The 10,626-nt window shown below is 45.6% G+C and overlaps 1 long non-coding RNA gene across 1 annotated transcript; it reads right to left on the minus strand.

Annotated features, from left to right (window-relative positions):
- Nucleotides 1-8,243: 8,243 nt before the first annotated feature.
- LOC119320166 lies at nt 8,244-9,180 on the minus strand. Its single transcript, XR_005154830.1, has 3 exons — nt 8,935-9,180; nt 8,773-8,855; nt 8,244-8,694 (listed from the first exon to the last, which is right to left on the minus strand). It is a non-coding gene; the product is annotated as an uncharacterized LOC119320166 (long non-coding RNA).
- Between the last annotated feature and the right edge of the window lie 1,446 nt (nt 9,181-10,626).

The raw sequence follows: 10,626 nt of genomic DNA on the forward strand, positions 1-10,626 counted from the left end.
TCCCCCTCTATGTTATACTCAACCCAATCTATTCACAAATTCTTCATGTGTGTTCTATTTGAAACTCGTTCAAAATCTTCACTTTGTCCTTGTCAGCTGAAGAAATTGTGAACGAAACTTTAAAACCTATCTCATCCAAATTTTTCGGTTTTGCCGCTCAAACCGTCCCATTTCCCACGATAAACTTATCTATTCACCCACGATCTAACACGATCTCCACTATTCAGTACGTGGGTGACACATGTCAAGCGAATGAGAAGGGCCAGGGGCACGTTCGTCCTAAATCTTCGGGCAAACAGTTTTTCACTGCGACTATAAATACCCCCTCACCCTTCCTCACTTCCTTTACTCCGCTCGACCGCTCTCTCTCTCGCTCGAGATTCTCAAACCCTAGCGCCGCCGCTACTCCATCGTCGCCGGAGAGGAAGAGCTTCACTGCCTCGATCTCGTCGCCGTCGTACTCCCACCGGCCGCGGAAATCTTCACTCCGCCGCCGCCGTAGCTGTCTTCCTCCGCCAAGTTAGGGCGTGGAAGATCTGAACTGACGAGCTTCCAATCTACTCTTCTCAGTTCGTCGTGTTCTTCAACCAGGGTAATTAAAAGTTACTTTTACTGCCCTCTTTGATTCATATTTTCACTACAAAATCTTCAAAGGTGTTTTATTCTTCAAATCTTCACACACACAAAACACCTCACAAATTATCTGTTCTTGATTCGTTTCCCTAAGCTTCATTTTCATCAAGATTCCTCAATTTTGTGGATCGTAGATCTATACAACTCTGGAACCTAAGACAAAGTACGCTTAGTGAAATTCCTCAAGACTCATCTGGTCAAATTCCTCAAACTTGTTCATTTTGAAAACCTTTTGAGACGCATATGACCTCTTCAAATTCCTCGCAACTATACTCTGTTCACAGGTACTCATGTCCGCTGCTAAATCACTAGGTTCTCATCAACTTAACTCATTTGCAGCGTTCCTTGAAGAAAAATTGCATACTTCTTCATAGTGTTCAATTGTTCAAATTCCTCATCTGAAGAATATGGCTGAAGGTAAGAAACCGCAGAAAGGAGGAAAGAAGCCTGAGGTCATGACTGCTTTCGAGATCCCTGATGACATTTATAAGGACTATTGCACACCTGATGAGGCCAAGTTCGGCAAAGAGAACAAAAATCAGCGTAAGGTGCGCGTTTAGAGGATTGAAAGAAGATGGGCAAGAGAATGGAGGGAGTACAGATATGTTACTCCAAAGTATATGAAGAAATTTGCTCTAAATCCTCCATGCCCAAGAGCTCCATTGGCACTTGGCCAAGTAGCTGATCCTACCAGCATCAAGCATGGTGAGGATTTTCCTGAAGAATGGGCCAGGCGTCAAGCCAAGTTGGCTAGACAAGCCAAAGAAGCAGTGAGGAGATTTAATGAAGACTCTGCTGCTGCTACTGCCACAAAGGCCTCTGACAAGCCTAGGAAATCTATGGCAAAGAAGCCCGCACACAAGCCAAGTGCTTCATCAACTGTGCCCTCACGGCCAAGTTCCTCAGCAACGCCCTCACGGCCAGTATCTTAAAAGCCCTCACGGCCAATTCCTCATGCTGCTCCTGCTCCTCCAAAGTCCTCAGTTGCTCCGGCAAAGTCCTCAACACCTGTACATCTAGCCATATGCCAAAGGACTACAAGAATCTCCATTGCCTCTGGTGTCTCAGCAAGTTCCCCAGCTGCACCAAATTCTTCATCTGGCCCCACTCTGCTGAAGACAAAGGCCACTGCTGGACGAGGTCCTCGCCCTAGTCCGAAGAAGAAACAAGTTGCTTTCCATGTACCATCTGACGATGAAGCTGATGATGAAGAACTTGCAGATATCATCAGAGACAGGCAAAAAAGGGCCGCTAGAGCCAAAGGCACAAATGTGCCACTGCTCTTGGATCCTAAAGTGATCCTCGACTACATTGATCTCTGGCACAAGGACCCAAACACTCCTATGCCTGATTTTCATCTGACACCTGGCCAAAGTCACGTGCTGACCCACTTCATCAATGAAGAAAAATGAAAATTTGAGAAGGCCAGGCAAATCAAGAAGGCTCAGTTCAGGAAAGAAAAGTACCTGAAGAACAATGTTGTCAAAATGACACCTGATGAACTCCTCAAGATCCAGTCTGAGATCAAAACACTCAGCGACAACTTCAATTCCTATTATGCTGATTGGCAAGGAGCCAAAGTCAGGTTTGTTAAACTGACTGAGAAGTTCACCAATGTTGCAGACCCATCGCAACATGAACTTCCTCATGCTGAAGCCTCTGCTCAGCAAACTGACGAACATGCCAGCACCGCTGATGATTCTCAGCCTGCTGAAGAAAATGCTAGTTCCAGAGCTGATGACTCCATCCCAGCTGCTGAAGAAACTGTCAGGGCATCCACTAGTGGTGCGCCTGAAGAAACTGAAGAAGTTAGGGCAACTGCATTAGTTGCGCCTGAGGAAATTCAATAAGATTCCTCAGCTCCTCCTGCGCCTACCCCAACTCCTACCCTTCCATCTGCATCAGATGTGAGGAAGACAAAGGCTGTAGAGAAAGCTGCAGTGAAGAAAAGGAAAGCATCATCCGCTTCAGATTCTTCAGCTCCGAAGAAAATGAAGACTATGACCAGCTCTTTTGAGAACCCTATTGATGTTGTTCCGATTTCCATCATGACTTCAAAGGAACTTGTTCCTTATGGTGTAGAATATGTGATCCCCAGCGGATCTGATGAAGAACATCATTCTGCTGCTTCGTTAGAGCAGATTGATGAAGAAATTGAAGTGGATGCGATCCCTTCAACTCCTGCTGCTTCCTCGCCCATGCCTCAGTTCACAGCTGAAGAGGCTGGCATTGAAGAACTTGAAGATGAATACGTGGACATTGGATGCACCATGCCTGTGATGAATGATGACTTTTGGGAAAGTCAGCATCCCAATTCCCCACACTTCACTCCACTACAGCAAATACCTCAGTCCCCTGCACCAACTGTTCAAATGGGCTCTGAAGAAACTCATCCCACCTCATCTGTGCGTGAAGAAATTCCAGCCACTAGTGCTGAGGAAACTGCTGCTGCTGATACCCTGAACATGCAGACTGCCACTGAAGAGGAACCAGAAATTCCTCAGCCTGAAGAACCTGAGATTGTGATTCCGGAGGTTGTGATGCAACTCACTGACACTCCTGTGCCCAAGCCAAAGGATCCCTTCTCAAAGAAGCAAAAGTTCAAGGCTGCTGATTTCTTCAACGAGCATGTGTTCTTCACTGATTATAATCCCTATGACTCTGCTCGCATAAGGAAGAGGCATTTCTGGACTGCTAGTCAAGCAAACTTTTATTCCTCTGTGCTATTCGACAAAGACAAAGTCTTCAAGCATGCACACATTCCTCACGTGGACATGGAATCTCTGCCATGCTTTGAGCCTGTCCTCAGTGTTCTTCACGATGCTGGATTACTGAATTTCAACACTGACATCTGTGATTGGAATGAAGAACTCATTTTTCAATTCTATGCAATGCTGCACATCACAGGAAATTCTGAAGATGTGAACACTTGGGTGCTGGACTGGATGTCTGAAAATACTCACTACAAGGCACCAGCAACTGAATTGCTTCCTGTCCTCCCACTCAGTCCTCCCCTTGATGGTGCTCGTTGCATCTACAACGAACCTGAGCTTACAAATCATTACATGCAAGTGCTGATGAAGCCTTTGAAGCCAGGGCAGGCCCCACGAACCAAATTCCTCGTCAAGGAATTACTGTATGTGCCACGGACTGTCTATCGCATTCTGACAAAGACAACGAGTCCTATCAAAGGCCACGACTCAAATGATGAAGAAGTCGTTGGCATCATGAAGAATATGCTTTTCAACATCATTCATGGTGTTCCCATCAACTTCCATGATTTCTTCATGAGGACTCAGACCAATATTGCTATGTCACCGTTTGAGCTGAAGCCTTATGCACCATGGATTATGAAATTCATCAGGACAAGGTCTTCACTCAATTATAAGGCTGATACTCTGAACCATGGCAGTTTCTTGCCTCCAATTGAAGTCCTCAAAAGGACATATTCCTCAGCTAATGACAAAGGCAAGGCAACTGCTATGATAGATGAAGGCATTCGTCCATTGGATGGTCAATTTCGCAAGGCTGCATCTTACTCCACCAATGATGACTCTGCCACACATGATTCTGCCGCCAACACCTCTGCCAAGCAAATTCCTCAAGCAACTGCACCCAGGGTGATGACTGATCGTGAGTTACTCCTCAGTCTTCATCAGAAAGTTGATCGCAATCATAAATGGGTCAAGCGTCAGTTTGGTTCAATTCTTCACAACATGACCTCAACCCACAATGCAGTGAGGAAGAACCAATACTACCTCCATGAAACCTTCAACCGTACATGGGTTGTTCTATCTCATATCTACAGCGCAGATGATCTGAAGAGCATGGGTCTCAAAGAAAGAATTTGACTGGTCTGCACCTCCACCGAAGAAATTCAAGAAGGTCAAGGTTCCTTCCTTGGAAGCCAGCTCATATTCTTCATCGCGCGCCACTGATGAAAATGAAGACATGGATGACACTGCGGCAGGCCCTACTACAAACAACCAACCCTGACAATGCTGGCGCTCCTCCATCAACTTGATAATCTTCAGAGGCGTTAGTCCTCAGTTTCGATCCTTTTGGTCATTCGATGACAAAGGGGGAGAAATCTGAGTTAGTCTTCAAGCGGGTCTATTATATGGGCGTTTTTTTGTTAAGTTACAACTCTCGCTCTTCTGAAACTTTTATTGGATCGAGTTGTAATCTTAAACCCGATGGTGCTCTGATACTTTTGATGCACTATGCTCTGATTTTGCATGCTTATTCCTCGTTAATATTATTGCTCGCATGTTGAATCTCTTCAGGCACCATATTTCATCATGCATTTCAAATTCTTCATATTATATGTCAAATGCATGTATGAATTACAAGATATAGGGGGAGATCTCCATGATTCAACTCTTCAAGTGTGCATTGCTTCAAAAGCAAATTCCTCACTATGCACATCTTCAGGGGGAGTTCTTCTATATCTTGCAATCAAATTCCTCAATATCAGTACTTACACTTCATATGTTTATCCCCGTTGAAAACTTAACCTATATTGTCATCAATCACCAAAAAGGGGGAGATTGTAAGTGCATCTAGTGCCCCTTAGTGATTTTGGTGTATTGAAGACTTATAGGTTAAGGGACTAGTGTGTTTATGAGTGTACACGGGTCTATGAGTCTATGAGGAGTTTGATATTTACAGAGAAAGTCGACCCCTAAAAATGAATATCTTCGACTGAAGATTTTGGTATTCCTGAAGACTTTCATGAAGACTTTGAAAGTGAAGAAATTGGTGTGTCCGTGAAGACTTGATATTCATGCGAGGAATATGAAGCTTGAAGACTTTCGTTTTAAGAGTTTTATTTTTCTCTTTCTTGAGTCATAGGAAACACCGTACTGTTAAAGGGGGTCGAGGAAATACTAAGGAAAAATTTCCATGTGATGCTCAACTCAAAATCCTACACCTACCAATCCCTTCGAGTGAAGCCATTGGAAATCTCATACAGTTCAGTCAATTTCTTCAGTGACAGAGACGAAGCTCTTCTGGTCGCTAAGGAATTTGTTCTGACTGAGGAGTTAGGAATTCACCAGTGCGGATTGCCTACACGGTGAGGAACATGATAGCCCTGAGGAATTTGAGAGTCAAATTCCCGACCGTTGTTGTGCTTTGCGCCAACTGTCCCAAAATATCTTATCCACATAACGGTCATATCATTGAAGGGCATTTATGTCTTATCATGTCGGGCTGCTCCCTAGGCTATAAATAGCCGCCCCCTACAACCACTAGTTGGTTGGCTGCTTCGAGAGAAACTGACACTTGTCATTTGAGAGCAACCCATCCTCCGAGGACTTTGAGTGAAAATCATCAAGCGAGGAAAATCCAAACCCAAACACCCACAAACCCAAAGTGATTGAGCATCACTTAAGAGATTGATCCTGCGTGGATCTAACGCTTGTTACCTTTGAAAACTGTGCTTCTTCCAGATGGTTAGGCATCATGGTCTAGAGCATCCAAGAGGAATTGTGGATCGCCGAGTGACCAAAGTCTATGAAGGTTTGGAAGTCGCCTGAAGACTTACCACGAGTGATTGGACGAGGTCTGTGTGACCTTAGTTCAAGGAGAATACGATGAGGACTTGGTGTCCTGAGCTGCGTGCTCACTGACTGGGTGTTCGGGACTGTGTGTCCTCGAGTTTAAATACTCAGCCGCTCCAACCAGATGTACAACTGAGACAGCAGTTGGAACTGGTCTACCAAATCATTGTCTTCACCAACCTTACTGGTTCTATTTCCTCAACTCTTTCATTTCCTCGTTACTGTGTTGAGTAGTTGTTCATATCTGTGTTTGAAGACTCTGACTGAAGACTTCCTCAATTTCCTCAGTTCAATTTCTTTAGTCTGTTTGTCTTCATCTTGTGTTATCCTGTGTTTACGCTTTCTGTACTCTGTCATTGTCTTCATTTCATCATGATGACTGTGCATGTCTTCTGTTATGCTTACTTATGAGTACTTATTCCGCTGCAAGTAGTTCTTCGCTAAGGAATTTCCTCACCAACAAATTCCTCAGTGAAGAATTCATAAAAATCGCCTATTCACGCCCCCTCTAGTCGATATAAGGCACTTTCACCTTTGGAAGGTGGAATTCAAATTCAAACGAATTCAAATTTAAGCAGTGCAAACATGTGAAAATTTAGTTCTACCATATTCTTATGGTCATTGTTTTTTTAGAAAAGGAGGAAGACCCCCGGCCTCTGCATTTGGGCGATGCACACAGCCATTTTATTAATTATTAACACAAGACCTAACAAAGTCATACAACAATAAGACTAAAGCCACCGTCTAAGCAACATCTGTCACTACTCCTATCCAGTTGATGAAGGGCGCTGATAGTCTGGGCCTAATACCAAACAGACCTCGCAGCCAAACCTAACATTTAATACCTGAGGTCCCAACCAGGATGCCTGCCGGGTATGGGCACCCACCAGTCCGGCGTGCTCCTCAACCAGGACGCCTGCCGGGTATGAGGCCGCCACAACCACCTGCCACCACTCCATCTTTAGAGTTGTACTATTGCATGTACCTTGCCCGGTCTAGCTACCGCCGACGCCACCACGACGCCAGACAGCGTCGACCTCCTGCGCGAGTCCATCATCGCACATCAGACGCCTAATCTCCAGGGCGCCATGCCATCGAGATCCGACACCATCAATGTGTATGATGAAGCACCGCTTCTCCTCTTGTCACCTCCAGCCATCACTTGCTCCAAAACGATGCCCCCCATGAGGGAAAGCGATACTAAGAACGCCATCATCGTCCGATCCAGGAGACCCAGATCTAGGGTTTCCCCCGGAGCATCCCGAGCCTGATGACGCCAACTGCAACGACGATGCGCCCACAAGGAAACGACATCAAAGACGCCGCAATCGTCCGCCATGACCATAGTCGGCGCGATTTTCATCGGCAATTGCGCCATAGGGCGTACGCCGCCGGCCTCGCTGGTCCCTTCAATCGTAGCAAACTCCAAAACGATGCCATGAAGAGGGACTACGACGCAAAAGCACCGCCATCGCTCGATCCCATGGAGATCTAGGGTTTCCCCTGGAGTTGCCTGAGTTGTCAAGGACCAGACAAGGATGGAACCTTGCAGATCCGTCCAGTTGCCGATGTGTCGCACTCGCCATCGCGCCGACCGTGACCCGAAGACCAAGCTCACGCCTGGGCCCAGATCCGACCGCGCCGCCGCCGTCCATGGCGACCGTGATGCCCCAGATCTTGAAGTCGCCTGCCATAGGGTATGAGATCGCCGGAGCGCTAGCCCCACCATGACGTCCGGGCGCACGCCACGCTCCAGCCCGAGGGCGCCAGCTCCTCACGAGCGGGAGGGCACTTAGTCCCCATCGCCGCCGGCGACGGCAAGGCTTTGCCTGGCCACGCCCTCGGGCGGCAGCAAGGGAGGAGGAGGACGAGAGCGGGAGTCGGGGGCGACGGGATCTGGGGGCCTCCCTGCCGCCGCACGGGGGCGACTCGGGAGGAGCCTCCGTCTTTCAAAATGGGGAGATTTTCACTTCCCGACCTTTGCACCAACTAAGGATACATACGACCATTTTAGTATGTGTACTAAGATAAACATGGTCCTCAGAATTTTCTAAATGAGTATCAAGATATTTCTTGATGAGTGGTTCCACCACACATCTACCTTGATCCTCAATAAACAGGGGAAAACCCTTGTGCATCACCTGTCAATTCTAGGAATTGAACTCGGCTTGTTGGGTTGCACAACCACATACCCAACCACTGAGCCAAGGCTCTCTTTGGTCATTATGAGTGTATAGGAAAAAGAATCACCTAATTTGGATATGTAGACTAAAAGATATAGCCAAAGGAAGTTTTAGTTGAAATCTGAAAAAAAAAAGACAACAGAAATCCCCTGCACTGTAGTATCTCCTGTAGCAGACGCGACCTGGCGCAGGGCAATTGGCCGCGACTTTGCTGTGCGCGCGTGCTCACCCAAAAGCAGAGGACGGCGGCGGCGGCGCATCTCCGACGACTCTCCGGCGAGATCGGGTTGGCTGGGGAGCTCGAATTCGAGCATCTGCTAAGGGGGAAAGATGGTCAGGGAGAGAGTCTTATCGATACGAAGCATCTGGCGGACAGAGGGAGCTCGGGGTACCTTGGGCTTGATAGGATGGACCGGAGATGGAGCTCGGGCGGCGGAGCTCTGGAGCTTCGGTTCTGTGTGCTCGATCCGGTGCTCTGATCAAGGGGAAAGAGGGTTAGGGCGACGCGAAGCAGAGGGAGGGAAAAGAAGGATTCATAGGGGATCGTCGGAGACCTCTGTAGGTGACGGAATCAACCAGCTAATAGCTTCGGCGGCGGCACAACTCCGGCGAGATCTGGCAGCGGATTCTAGGGCACGGAGGTTTGAGATTTGGCCAAAAATTGGTCGAGGAAGGATCAGTGGCCCTTCATACGAGGAGGGTCTATCTCATGGCTCTCGGGATCGATCGAACCGATCGATCTGGTTTGATTCAGTTCCGGGGTGCTACAGAGTTGAGGATGAACACGTTCGGGAAAAGAAGATGACAAGTGGGCTCCACCCATCAGCGGCAAGAGGCGAGAGACGAAGAAGGAAAAAAACAGAGGAAGGGGGGTTGCGGCCTGCAGTTCTGGGCCTTGGCCGATGGACGCTGCTGCTGCTGCTACTGCGCAGCGCAATGCGCGTGGCCGTGAGATAGGGAATGGGCCGGCTGGCTGTTCGGGTTAGAATAGGTTAGGGATACGCTTTCTTATTTATGAAATTGTAGAATTGACTTTGGCTCCATAAATGACACAAATAATTTTATAGAAATACAAAACATTCAGAAAATAGAAACAGTTATATATAGCTTAGTGGACATTTTTCCAGTCTAAAATACTTATATAAAATACATATAATATTTGCATAAACTTTAATTTGACACTTATAAAATGACCTATCAAATATTTTTGAACTCCATAGAAAAATGCAAATAAAATTTGGAACAATTCCAACACTTTTTAGCGTCGAAGGAGTCATATTGCCTTCTCTCATATGATTTAATTCTTGAGTTAGAATTGTTTTAAATATTCAAAATCCAAATGAGAGAATATTCGGTTATTCACCAATATTATTATTTGAGGAAGTCATGTCATCCTCTCTCATATTTGAATTGGAAATATTTTGTATATCCTCAAACCCAAAATAAAAACCGACTGAATAATTGGAAAGTCCTTTGGTTCCCTCTCATTTATTATTCATTTAAACTCCAAAAGTTTCAAATCCTAGTCAAAATCAACTAACAACAAGCAACACAAGCAAATTTTCAATTACTCCTATTTAAATTATTAACATTTCAAAATTATAAATTTTGGGATGTTACAGGTGGCCTCCTGGTGGGTCGCCTCTAGTATTTTCTTCGCCCAATATTTTTTATATATTCCAAAATATTTTTTCGTAAAGTTTCAAGACATTTGGAGTTGTGTAGAATAAGACTCTCAGATTTGCTCCTTTCCGGTCCAGAATTCGAGCTGCGGGCATTCTCCCTCTTCATGTAAATCTTGTAAAATAAGAGAGAAAATGCATGCGCATTGTACCATAATGTGAAATAGTAGCTCATAATGCAATAAATATTAACATAAAAGCATGATGCAAAATGGACGTATCAACTCACCCAAGCTTAGACCTCGCTTGTCCTCAAGCGGAAGCCGAAATCGATAATCATAATCTCGTGTTTAGAGATAGAGGTGTCGACAAAAATAAAATGCGGGCATGAGGGCATCATGATCATATTTAGAACAACAACGTATTATCATATAACTTCTCATGCTAAAGTGATAATTTGTTCACAAGGTAATGTATGAAGCAAAAACTTTATTGAAAACTAACAAACCGTGATCTCAGTCAGTGAAGCAATTACAATTGATCATAATCTTGGAAAGAGTCAGTGTAAGAGCTTTTATGTAGCAAGTCAACATACCCAACCATATTTTAGTCTTTCACAATTGC

Source organism: Triticum dicoccoides, chromosome 6B (assembly GCF_002162155.2).
Source record: "Triticum dicoccoides isolate Atlit2015 ecotype Zavitan chromosome 6B, WEW_v2.0, whole genome shotgun sequence".
Lineage (NCBI taxonomy): Eukaryota > Viridiplantae > Streptophyta > Magnoliopsida > Poales > Poaceae > Triticum > Triticum dicoccoides.